At 40.3% G+C, this 13,019-nt stretch overlaps 1 protein-coding gene across 1 annotated transcript in view; it reads right to left on the bottom strand.

Moving 5' to 3' along the window:
* LOC122803429 (sodium-dependent proline transporter-like) overlaps positions 1 to 13,019 on the bottom strand; it is a 906,432-nt gene that overhangs the window by 541,093 nt on the left and 352,320 nt on the right. The window lies entirely within an intron of this gene.

Genomic DNA, 13,019 nt, shown 5'->3' with positions numbered 1-13,019 from the left:
CTGAGAATAACAGATCATAGCTTATTAACAGCACATATGTATGCTGCAGTAGGGACTTTTGAAATATTCAAATTCACAGCCATTTGTTGAGGTACATAAACCATAAAACAGAAAGTAGTTGAAGGGAAAAGATAGTTTTATATTCCCACATTTACATACCAACTATATGGAAACAGTTTTAGTCAAGTTTTTGAATAATTATTTTCTAGCCTCTTTTTTGATTTCATGTGTGAGCTTTTCACAGAGTGGGTCAGTAACAACTGAATGGACCATCACTAAATCCATTTATATTATTTCAAGGAGGGAAGTGTTAGGAGAGAGTAAGCCCAAAGTTGGCATATGACAACAATAACAGTTGAGAAAAAAATGTACAATCATTGCCATACGATATTTGACAAAGCTAAGATGGTACTGCTTCAGTGTACCCATTAAATATGGCAAACAGTCTAATGACCCACTTTCCATTGAGCCTAAGGTATATATTTCATAGTCCTGTGATAAGTCTATTCAAATTTTTACCACAGATGGTGATGTAAGTTTGTGCAGAAAGTCAACTCAAAGAGTAGTTGGAGGATCAATAAATAACAGCACAATGCATCAAGTTTCTAGGGAGCGAGAAGTTCTGGCTTGGCAGGGAGTACCAAGTACTTTATTTGATTTATTCATAGGGCTGGCAACTTGAAAGTAAAGCTTAGACAAATTATACCATATTTGTAAATGGAGCAAACAGAGGAAACAAGGTCAATTTACCCGAGCAAATATTCTGAGGTGGTGAATACACAGTATATGTCTTTGCATTACTGTTAACCACCCACTGAAACAGAATGACCCTCCCAGCTATACTTTCAGCCTCCAATATCTCCTCCAGTTATCCTAGCCCAACTACATTCCTCACCATTAATGACTCATGTCTCCTGTTTGACCTTCTTTGCATTTTCTTTTTTCCATTCCACCTCACCTGTTTTTATTAAAATATTGCTCATCTTAATAATAATCAATACAAATGTTGTATCATGTATATAAAACAATGCAAAGCTTATATACATTAACATACCCTTAAAATAATTTCTATCTCTATTAGTATGTATCTATATTACAATGCTATACACTTTTTGTATAACTTACGTCTCTGTACTTCAAATGTAATTCCCTATGTCATGTACTAATATCAGTTGTGCATTTGTATTGTTGGTAAACCTGTATAATTTTTGTGTAGTTTTCTCCCTAGACCAGCACTAAAAGGGGACTTTTTGCCCATTTAAATTATTCTGGTCAGCAAAATGGAAAATAAAATAAAATAAATACTGTAGTATAACAGATTAAATTGCTTGTGTAATTTAAGTTAGGCATATTATCTCTGTTATCTCTTTGGACCTGTAGGTGGCACAAATCACTAGAATTCATTACATGCAATTTAAGAGTAAAGATTCATAGACTTAGGCATTCAATTCAATAGAAGCTTAATGTGCATGCATTGAGGGGTTATTGTATATATAGGTACAGTTTTTTTAAAGACATATGCATACAAATTATAGTAAAGGATAGGGCTGAATAGAGCAGTATCCCCTTTAACAGATAAGCATCTTTACAGCACACATAAACATGTCTATTTAGAAAGCCATTCTGAAGTAAAGTCCAATATGCTCATTTCAGACGAGTTCTGGTTCCAACAGAGAGTAAAAGAGCTGCTTATAGGCCAATGAGGAGTAGCCTCACTCCATGCATAACCTTCAAACCTTCTCTTCCCGAGTTTTCTTTCAGATTTGTCCTTGTCCAGTGACAGTCTTGTGTTCACACTGTAGAGCAGTTATGAAACACCAATGCTTTTCAGTGGGCAATTTTGATTCTTAATGTCCTAGCAATTCCTTCTTTAACCAGCAGCAACATGTGGGTGCCTGTCCATAAGATCTCATCTAATTAAAGGCCTTGCTGTGAGTACATCCAGCCAAATGACTTTCTAGGCAATTTTTTAATGTTAAATAATTAATAATGCTAGACCTTTTAGGGAAAACAATGACCAGGCATAAGGCAATGGGGATTACTTTATTATATTATTCTTCATATCCACGACTCATCTTTAGAAATCCAGCCTTGAGTTTCTTTTGAACTAAAGGTGACAGAATATTCCACAAAAGAAGAAGGCAGATTCAGCTGTGTGCTGTACAGTTTAGAGTGCTGCAGTGATTCCCTTGGATTCAAGTTCAAATCCAAGTGCATCTGTCAAGGCAAAGACAAGAACAATCAAGTAAAATAAGAGTAGCTAAACACAAAATGTAAGTGAGACATTTAGTCAAGCCAGAAGGAGAGAGAGAAAGATAGAGATATACAAAAAAACAGAGAGAGATCAACATGCAATGTATCAAATCTGTTTCTAAGACACCACCAAAGGCTAGTTAAAAAGTATGATTTTACCATAGTCTTAAAGCCACTAAGGACTAGGGCAGATTTCACAAACCAGGAAGGAGGTTCTAGAATCAAGGCCCTCATAAGTGATGAGTCACTTAACAGAAGAATCTAAGCAAATTCTTGGAACCTCCAATAGTCCAAAGGTGGAGGAGCACAAGAAACAAGTTTGCTACTAGCTAAGGATATCCCTGAGGTATGGAATATGCAAGTCATATAAGGTAAGAAGAACAAAGTTGAGAATGGGTAAGCCAATATGTGACCTAACTGGTAACCAGTGCAAACTCCACAGTACTTGTATAATATGCTGGTGTCGAGAAACCCCGGTTAGTGGCTGGGCTGCAGAATTCTGTACCTGCTGTAGTCAGTCAAGTTTAATGTCCTCTAACATTACAGTAGTTGGGTCAAGAGGACACAGAGCCACAGACAGATATGCTGAAGGCTTAAGGTGCTTAAAGAAGGAAACTAACAGAACTCGACCATGACAGACAATTGATATCGGAGTGTCATCCAATTAACACATTTCATTCCCATATTTCACCTTTATCATGAATTCCAGTTTCTCACCACAACAGATTATTTAGGAACCAAACCTGGAGCAGAGGTACTGTGAGGGGTGACATGAATGGCCATAACAATGGTCTTGGAGGTGTGGAGTTTCAACTGATTATCAATCATCCAGGAATGGATGCGGTCCATGTATGAAGATAGTTGGACTGACAGATTCTTTAGGGAGGGAAAGCTAAAGCTGTGTGCCTTCAGAATAGCAATTGAAGTCCAGCCATGGAACTGAACCCCGTGGTACCCTGCATGTCACGGGTAAGGGTGAAGAGGTATTAACTCCAGATATAAACCTCTGTCTATAACTGAACAAGTATGAGGCAAACCATTAATGGACGATATCTGAGATACTATGATAATAAATGAAATTGTCCACAGTGTCAAGTGCTGAAGAGAGAACTCTAAGACAACCAGTTTAGAATAACATGAATGATGCCTGGCAACAAGGATATCATTTAACAAGGGTTGTTTCAGCATACTTCTCAACTGCCCAGATATTCACAGAATGTCCATATTTTTGGTCTGTTCCACATATAATTTGTGATTTTCTGACACAGCAGTAAGGATTGAAGGTACTGGATAATGATGGACACTTGAGTTTCAAAGTTCATATCCTTCATAGAATGCATGTTAACATAAAACCTGTTATTCTAATACGTTTCTAAGAGTACAAGATCAAGTTTTAAACTCCATCCCCTTTCTGGGGCCCTTGTCCTCCCATTTTATTTGACTTTGTGCAGATTTCTTGCTATAAGAGGTTCAGAAGTATGTGTTTTAGTACTACAGTATGGTTAGACTGAAAGTCAAAAAGGAATTCAGCTGTGTGCACACAACTAATCAAGATCTCTAACAACAAAGAAAATGTTTGAGGTTGGTATGTATTTATCCATATTATCAGTAACTAAGACAGCTTTCTTCAGAAGTAGAGTAACCCAATCATTATTCAATAATGGCAGAAAAACACCATTCAAAAAAGTCATTTTAGTAAACTGCTAAAGGGCTGAGCTTAGTACTTCCAGGATTGTTGACAGGTATTTGATATACAGGTGGTTGAATACCTTTTGGAGACCAGAGTGAAAAACACATCGTGATCAGGGATATCAAATTCAGGTCAAGAACAAGACAATAGATAATTAACTGTACAACTGCAAGTTTAAACATGTCAGGATCAAGACTGGACCTGAAGAAGACCATCTTAGTAGTAAAATACTGAGCAGCAAGTTCACATTGTCCTGCCAGAAAGAATGGATGGACAGACAGAGCATACCTACCACCCAAAAGAGTGCTGTAAGATTATTTGCTGCTGCTAGGGTTAACTGAGTCTGGAAATGAGAGTATTTACATGTGATCTGATCCTGGTAGACTAAATAATGCTCACTAAACAGAAGCATATCATCTAGCAGATGACCGTTGTCCCATCTGTGCTCTAACCATCATGCTACCCTTCTTAAGGAGCTCAGAGATCAAGATCATACCATGGTTAACATGGCACAGAATGGACAGCACACATGTGACTTGGGGTTTGGAAATCAACAGAGGCTATCAAAACCATATTTTAGACCTCAACAGCCTTATCACAAAACCTCTGAAAAATTAAGAGAGAATCTTTGCATTTAACTAAGCTACATCTCTTCTATAGGCTCATATGTTACTAGGCTAAAGAGCACTAGATCCCTTAAAAGCCTAGCCATTCACCCCAAATTATTTGGGTCTCAGGTATTATATGGAGGGGGCATGTTAGTAGGCAGGTAGCTAAGGATTTGTAAGGGGGGAGATAGGATAATATTTTTCTTATTGACAGCCTCTGTCCATAAGGGACATAGGAGCCAGAGGGTAAATTTATGATTTCCCATCCAATTGTTAAGGTTTTATTTGAATGTAGACAGGGATGAGCTCTGTTTTACATGGATGGGGAGCCTATTCCATAGTGTGGGGATCCTTTGGAACACACATCTGTCTCTCCAGCGCTTTGTGTTTACCTGATAATTGAAGTTCAGATTGCTGGATATAGTATTAATGGGGCTGTTTGTTTTGCACATGTGCAACAGATCCATTAGGGCTGGGTATGAGGAAGCCCTGTAAACCAGACAAAGATCTCCTCTCAGTAGCCTGTAGAAGACTGAATACAGAGACAGAGCCTTTAGGAACCAGTGTAGGACAGGCTATTCATGACCTGAATTCCACTGGTGAGAAACCTTTGTGGGCATTCCAACAGTTTCAAGTGTCTACGTCATTTCCAGCACTAGCTGTTAGCTCCTTCCCCATGCAGGACTTAAGACCTTAGATAGGATTGCACTAACTTAGCTCCATGTATGACTTATGTGCTATGCTTATCACTCCTTTTTGGTGACTGTATTATGTTATTTCTTACTGTTTGGTTGAAAGTCACTACTAAATAATATGCATAATGACATACCAATTACTGTCTTTATGGTCACCTATAAAACATTGTTTCCATGTTATTGTCTTTAGTTCTACTGCTTTGAAATATTTCTTTACACAAGCAGCAAATTACATTTCTTTGTATACAGATGTATTCTGCCTACCTCCCCCACCTTTTCTGTTACCACTTATCTTCTTTGCTCAAGAAGTCTGGACAAAGCCAAAAATAAAGGGGTGATGAAGGTCCATAAATCAGGGAAAGTTTTTAAGTATTACTGTAATTTACATTAAAAGTTAATACAACAGAATCTGCATCAGCAGCATGCATTTTTAAACAGTAAGAAGTGTGAAACTCTAATGAGTGGCATTACTAACTGTAATCCTCTAATGAGTGGCATTACTAACTAACTGTAATCCTCTAATTACCAGAAAATCAAAACTTTTTTGACTGACCACGTAAAAATATGAGGCAAAATCAAGGATGTTCAAGTATGTCTGGTTCTCCTATAGATTACATTTCATATGTAATAAAAATGATATTAAATGATGGTACCATTAGAATTTTACTCAAGCAAAACTTACTTAATTCTGTTGTATTATTTATCATTTGTCCGAACATGACATCACATATCTGACTACTATTCCACTATGTCTGTATAATGAACTTTATTTCTATATATCCAATAAATAAATAAGGAAAAAGAAACAGTATCTCATACTTCCTTAATTCTTTTGAGTTCTCACACTGTAAAACAACTTCTTACAGTTTCAGTTTAGAGCTCAAGCACAGCACATTTCCAACTGGACAGATTGACATGTCCATAGGATCATAGGAAGTTACTAGGCTAATGGCCCCAGGGTCATTACAAGCCTAGCCAAGTTCTACCCTAATTCCCATTCTGCCTACCTCCCCCACCTTTTTTCCAAGAGTGACACAGGTGGAACCCCTGGGGTGAATTTACGGTTACCCATCCAATTGTACAGATTTCGTTTTTAGATGGCCAATGAGGTGCACTGTTTGATAGGAAGTAGAAGTCTGTTCCAAAGATGTAGTACCCTCTATGAGACAAATCTGTCCCTCAAGCAGGTTCTATTAATGCCACATACCCAGTGAAGGTCTTTAGAGTGAGTAACCCATGTAACGTTTGACTTGCGGATATGCAGCATTTCCAATAAAGCAAGTTCAGAGATTACCTTATATGCAAGGCAGAGATCACCTCTGAGTAGTCTGTATGAAACAGAATAAAGTGACAGTGATTTCAGATGATCCACATAGGACAGATGCTGAAGGCCTAGAATTTTACTTGTGAGGAATCTTTGTGGTCACTCCAATTGCTGCAGGTGCTTGGAAAGATACATACCAAAAGGCGTGTTGTACTCAATTATTGGCATGATGAGAGAGGAGTACAGGGAGGTTAGAACTTTTTTTTTTTTTTGGAGGCAATGCCCTTACTTATGATATGAGCAATATAGAATGCCCTTCTTACCACTGTGGACACATAGTGATCAAAGGTAAGGTTGCTATCAAGCTTAGTGCCCAGGTCTGTCACCACAGAGTGCATACTTAGGTTTGTAGGTTAGTACTAGGCCAACTGTACTTGTGGGCTGTTGCAAGCCTACCCAATTACCCCATCTGAGAATCAAACCCTGCATCTTGTGTGTGTAAAGTAAACACCTTAACCATTATGCCAACCTCATCTGGGTATTGCTACTAATGTGGTAGTTAGCAGGAACATTGCTCTTACTGAAAGGGATGATGACACATGTTTTTACATTGAGTTTAAGGCCATGGCTTTGGCACCAATCATTTGTTTGTGTAAGACCCTCCTGTAGGATGTTGATCATTTGGAGATTCTATGACCGCTCCCAGTTTACAGTAATCAGCAAATTTTGTCAGCCACAGACCTTTAGTTTTTCCTGTAGTTCGGAAAAATAGATTACAAACAGTAGAGATCCTAGGATTGACCCTGTAAGCACCACTGGTTACAGGTCTGCTGTTGGAGGTGGATGCCCCTATTTTGACTATATGGGTTCTATCAGTGAGCCAGTTAGTGACCCTTCTAACGATATAAGGGTTGATACCTAGCTGGGTGAGTTTGTCAATGATGCTTGAGTGGGGGATAGTGTTAAAAGCCTTGGCTAAGTCTAGGTAGGCTGATGCACAAATTTCCCCTTGTCCAGGGCCTTGATGACTGCTCAGAGAAGTCCACCAGGTTTAACAGGCATGATCTCCCTTTGACAAATCCTAACTGACTAGTGTCAAGTGCTTGGAGATTACTTATATCCTTGTCGATAAGGTCCATAATGATTCATTCCATGGCCTTGCAGGTAATGCTAGTCAGGCTAATAGGTCTATAGTTTCCAGGATCAGTGGAAGCACCACCTTTGTGCAAGAGAATAATGGTGGCCTATTTCCATTCAGCTGGGACAAAGCTGGTGCTTAGACTATGATTGAAAAGAGTACCCAATTGTCTTGCTAATTCTTGTTGGAGCCCACATAGAATGCAGCCTGGAATATTATCAGGTCCCATAGATGCTGTGTGCTTGTCTTAGAGAAGGCGTTTATGACCTGCTGTTTACAAATACAAGGTAGAGAGCAGGTGGTAGGCTGAGATGGGGTACGTGTGGCAGGGACAGGAGAGTGAAGTTTTCACAGAAATTATCAATCAACATGTTAGCTATGCCCACAGGCTAAGTATATGTGGTGTCATTAACTACCAGTTCAGCAAAAATCTGGGCCTTTCCTTTTAGGTTATGGATGTAACCAAAGAATGCCTTATGGTCATCTTTATTTGAGGAAGCTAATTTGGATTCATAGTTTGCTTTGAAGGACTTCACAAGAAGTCTTATTTGCTCATTTAAGCTGAGGAAGGAGTGTTTCCAGTTTAGGGCTCACTCCCTCTAACTCTTAGACAGCAATTTCTTCCTCTTATTGTAAAGTCTATTAATAGCAGTTGTCCACCAGGCAGGTTTACTCTTCCTTCAGGAGCTTGTTTTGGTCCTATCAAGTACGGCCGAGTCAATGCAGTTATACAGATGTTTGTATAAAGCACTGGTGCAGAACTTGGCATAGTTGCCAATTCCATCTGAGGAAGCAAGTGTAGTGAAGCTATGTATACTATCCCATAAGAGGTTATATTCTGCTTTGGAGAAGTTTTTTAGTTTAGTTGCTGCTGGGGTGTGATAGTTACTTTGAATAAGACTGATTTGTGGTCAGATCTCACCAGGGAAGACCTCACAGTGGGGGTGCTACAGTGGTTCCCCCATATTGGTAAGCAACAGATCCAGGATGTTGGCACTCCTTGTGGGGGTGTCAACCTGCTGGTCCAGGACATTGGAGTTAACAAAGTCGGGGAACCTTTCGGCAAGTGAGTTTGAGCACAAGTAATTTACCCAGTCAATCGATGGGTAGTTAAAGTCCCCCATAACTATGGTGTTCGGCTGTATCTTGATAGACATAAGTAGATCCAAATAGGTAGAGTGGGTGTCCTGATTCACGGAGTGGATCCTGTAGCTGGAAATCATTTGAATAGGTGTCCTACCAACAGTTATGCTTTGTGGTTGTCCCTAGAATCAGTGGCGATTTTGTTTTCATAGCTAGCTTTGGAGAATCTTATAAGGGATTTCAGCTTCTTACTGAGACTGACCAGGGAACTCCTCCACTCATGGGATTTTACTCTCTTTTGCAACAGTTTCTTTCTTCTGTTGTAGAGTTTGTTTATGGCAGGGGACCACCAGATTGGCTTCCTTTTTTTGGAGGATAGCGTCTTGGTTCTGTTTGTCATAGCACAATCCATGCACTTGTGTAAGTGCTTATAGAGTGCATATGTGTAGGATTCAGCAGTCGTAACTGTATTGTCCATCTGCATGGGTGTCATGAAGTTCGCCACTTCTGTCTTAAGAAGCATGAAGTTGGCTTTGGAGAAATGTTTTACCGTGATTTCCTTAATGGGGGTGGGGGTGGGATGTGGATATCTAGGATGATTAGCTTATGGTCGGATCTGACCAACGAGGAGATGACTTCAGGTGTGGAACACTGGTCACTCATATTGGTAATGACTAGGTCTAGGATATTGTTGCCCCTGTTGGGGGTGTGGATAAATTGATCCAGGATATTGGAATTTATGAATTCCAGAAAGTGTTGAGCAAAGGAGCTGGTACCTGAGTAGTTTTCCCAGTTAATGGTGGGGTAGTTGAAATCGCCCATTATTAGGGTGTTTGGTTGAACCCTAATATTTTCCAGTATATCAAGAAAAGAGGAGTGGGAATCCTGGGGTATAGTGGGGGATCTGTAGCAAGCTACAATTTGGATTGCAGTTTTGCCCAGAGTTAGTTGCACTTGGATAACCATGGATGCATTATGCTGAGCAACTAGCCTGGAGGTGTGGATATACTTAATGAATATGGACACACCTCCGCCTTTGGTGTCCCAGTCCAGGTTAGGTGGCCGAAAAGTGTGGTACAAGTTATAGCCTGGTAATGCAGGGGTGCTCTCTGGAGCCTTGAACCAGGTCTCAATCACTGCACAGATATCGATGTTCTCCATTTTAAGGAGTGCCTCGAGGGAGTGCATTTTAAGATTTAGACTTCTAGCATTGAGTAGCATTACCCTCAGTTTTTGCTGGTCTGTTCCTGTTATGGTGGTGAATTTGGCATTTAAACCTTGCCTAAAAAAGGCACTATAGTGGCAGCAAGAGCCTTAGCCAGTATCCGGAATCCCAGGAATGACAAGTGCAGGCCATCTCTGGCAAAGCATCGTGGTCTGTCGACCATGTCGTCCCAGGCAGACAGATACCGGATCCCCTTAGAATGACACCAGAAGCTTAGCCAATTGTTGAAGTCAATCATTTTGTCCTTGTACTGCTGTATCATTCTGAGTGATGGCAGGATGATACTCAGGGCTAGGGTCATACCTGCCTGGGCTACAGGATCGGAGAGCTCTTCCATGTCTCTTTTCATGTAGTCCAGGGAGATACATCTCAGGTCATTCACACCAACATGGGCAATGACAGAATCATATTTGTACTTGTTGTGGAGTGACAGGTGTGTGTGGGTTATGTGGGGGATCCTGGTACCCGACAGGCAGCTGACAGTAACCTTCACCTTGTTTAGCCTGGTGAGTGGGACATCAGTGTGCCTGATTATAGAGTCACCTACGACTAGTGTGTTGGGTACGTTGTTTTGCCTTATGGGCTGTGTTTTATTGGCACACTGGGTCTGTGAGCTATGTCTCATTTTGGTTCTGTTGGGGGGTGGAGGTTGCTTGTGTTTCTGCTTTGGAGGTCTCTGTTTGAGCAGATTATTATTCAGAGCCTCTGCGAATGTTTTTGTGTTTCTATGTGTGGATTTTGATAGTTTAGGTTTAGTGGGACTATGTGATGAGTGTAGTGTGGTGTGGTGCAAGTGTTTACCTTCTCCTCTTGACTGTCAAGTTCAGTCTTGGTTGGAGAGAGCTTTACCTCCAGTTTGGCTAGATAAGTGCATCTCTCACAGGTTGTGGTGTTGCATGGTAGGAGGAGAGGGCTGTCTGTGTACATGAGGCAATTGCTACATTGCCCCAAGATTCCCATATTCATCAGATAAACAGGAGAGAACACTGGGAGCTGACCCTTGGACATGCCTGAATAAAAAACTACTTTCCTCTAGACAAGTGAGGAAAGTGAGTATAAGAGCTGTTTTTCTCTAAGCTAGTGAGGAAAGTAAGTACAAAAACTGTTTTCCTCTAGGTAAAGAGGAAAGTTGAGTGCTGTAGTAATCTGTAGCATATTTAGTGCTAACAACAAGTTCTGAACAAGTGCTGAGCACGAATAAGCAAATTCAAGTGCTAAAACTAAGAATCTGTACCTGGATCTTGTGGTAGATAGGCTATCTAGTGCTTACCACTCCCACTGATAAGCTAGAAGGCTTCCCTCCAACACAGAAAGGCTTTGGGGTCTCAGAAGCTTACAAACAGTCCTGGATACAGCAAATCTGTATCTGGACTAGACTAGTTAGAGGAAAGATGGGAAACGAGCGTAAATGCGGGCTTTTAAACTAGTAAGTTGAAAGAGATGGAGAAACTGCCAAACGGCCAATAAACTACAATTTCTGGGCCAGAAACCACTCTTGTGGTAGATAGGCTACCTAGTGCTTACCACTCCCACTGATAAACTAGAAGGCTTCCCTCGAACACAGAAAGGCTTGGGGGGCTCAGGAGCATACAAACAATCCTGGATAAAGCAAATCTGCATCTGGACTAGACTACTTAGAGGAAAGGTGGGAAACAAGTGCAAACGTGGGCTTTTAAACTAGAAAGTTGAAAGAGATGGAGAAACTGCCAAACGGCCAATAAAAATTACAATTTCTGGGCCAGAAACCACTCTTGTGGTAGATAGGCTACCTAGTGCTTACCACTCCCATTGATAAGCTAGAAGGTTTCCCTCCACCACAGAAAGGCTTGGAGGGCACAGAAGCTTACATAAGTCCTGGATACAGCAAATCTGCATCTGGACTAGACTAGTTACAGGAAAGGCAGGAAACAAGCTTTTTTTGGAAAGTAGAAAGGGAGAAAGGAGGAACAGGAGATAATTCAAAATTAAGGATCTAAGTGGCTTGCCCTTCACAAATGTTTTCTCTATTAGGTAGAGTGAGCTAGTGACACTAGACTGGAATAGAGCTGGGATAGAGCTGAACAGATGGGACTGGTAGGAGAGTCTGAAGTCAAAATATGATCTCCATAACCAAGTTATTTGAGTGTCTAAGTCTGCTCAAGTTTATTTCTTCAGAACTTTCGTAGAAGAAGTAACATCTAAAGTTTTAGACGGTTTATTATCAAGGGAGGGGAGATTTTTTTGGGGGGGGGGGCAACCCAGAGAGCCCCCCACATAGCTCCCTCACCCCCCTTCAACACACAGCCCCAAGTCCCACCACCCAAGCCCCGCCCACACCGCCATTCCAGTGTTCCATTACTTGGCTATTCTCCCCATTTACTGTAGACACTGTTCAAATCTGAGTTCTACAATGATTACAGGCAGTTGGATTTAATTTACAACTTTTATTTCAAACATTATAGCCCAAACACTAAACAAAGCAATAGTCTTACAATGAAAACAGACTTGGCATTAGAGTTTCTGTACTTTTGAAACTGTCAATGAAACAGCATTGCAACACACATTCAAAGAAAATGCATCTGGCCAGTCGCAGGTTATTTACCTTTGAACTGTTTTCAAGCAATAGGTTCCTGTTAGGGTCATGCAAAAGTTATTTGGTTTACCTGATTGTATTAATTATAATATATAATTGAATTCTATATCTTGTATTACACAGCAACACTTGTTTGTAATCTGAATAATTCCACATTAGAGATATCTGAAACGAATGAAGATGTGGCGAGAAAACTGTATATTTCAGTGTTGCAGCTACAAGCTGGTATGTTGCAATAGAAAATGGATGACAAGCTGAAAAACAGGTTCATAGTTATTAGGCATCTCATCCAAAGGAGGACATCCTGAGGACTGCAGCATACAAATGTATATGCTGTAGGAATAGAACCTCAAGCCTTTACATTAAGATTCAAGTATTCTACTTGTGGTGCTACTAACATAGCTTTAAAGCTTTATACCACAATAGAGATACCAATTGCTAAACAAAACAGTTGCACATAGTAAACAGACTTGGCATGAGCAGCAGTGAAC

The sequence above is a fragment of the Protopterus annectens genome, chromosome 5.part1 (genome assembly GCF_019279795.1).
Source record: "Protopterus annectens isolate FY-2018-M chromosome 5.part1, PAN1.0, whole genome shotgun sequence".
In the NCBI taxonomy this organism is placed as follows: Eukaryota; Metazoa; Chordata; order Ceratodontiformes; family Protopteridae; genus Protopterus; species Protopterus annectens.
This window is presented reverse-complemented; position numbering and strand designations above follow the sequence as displayed.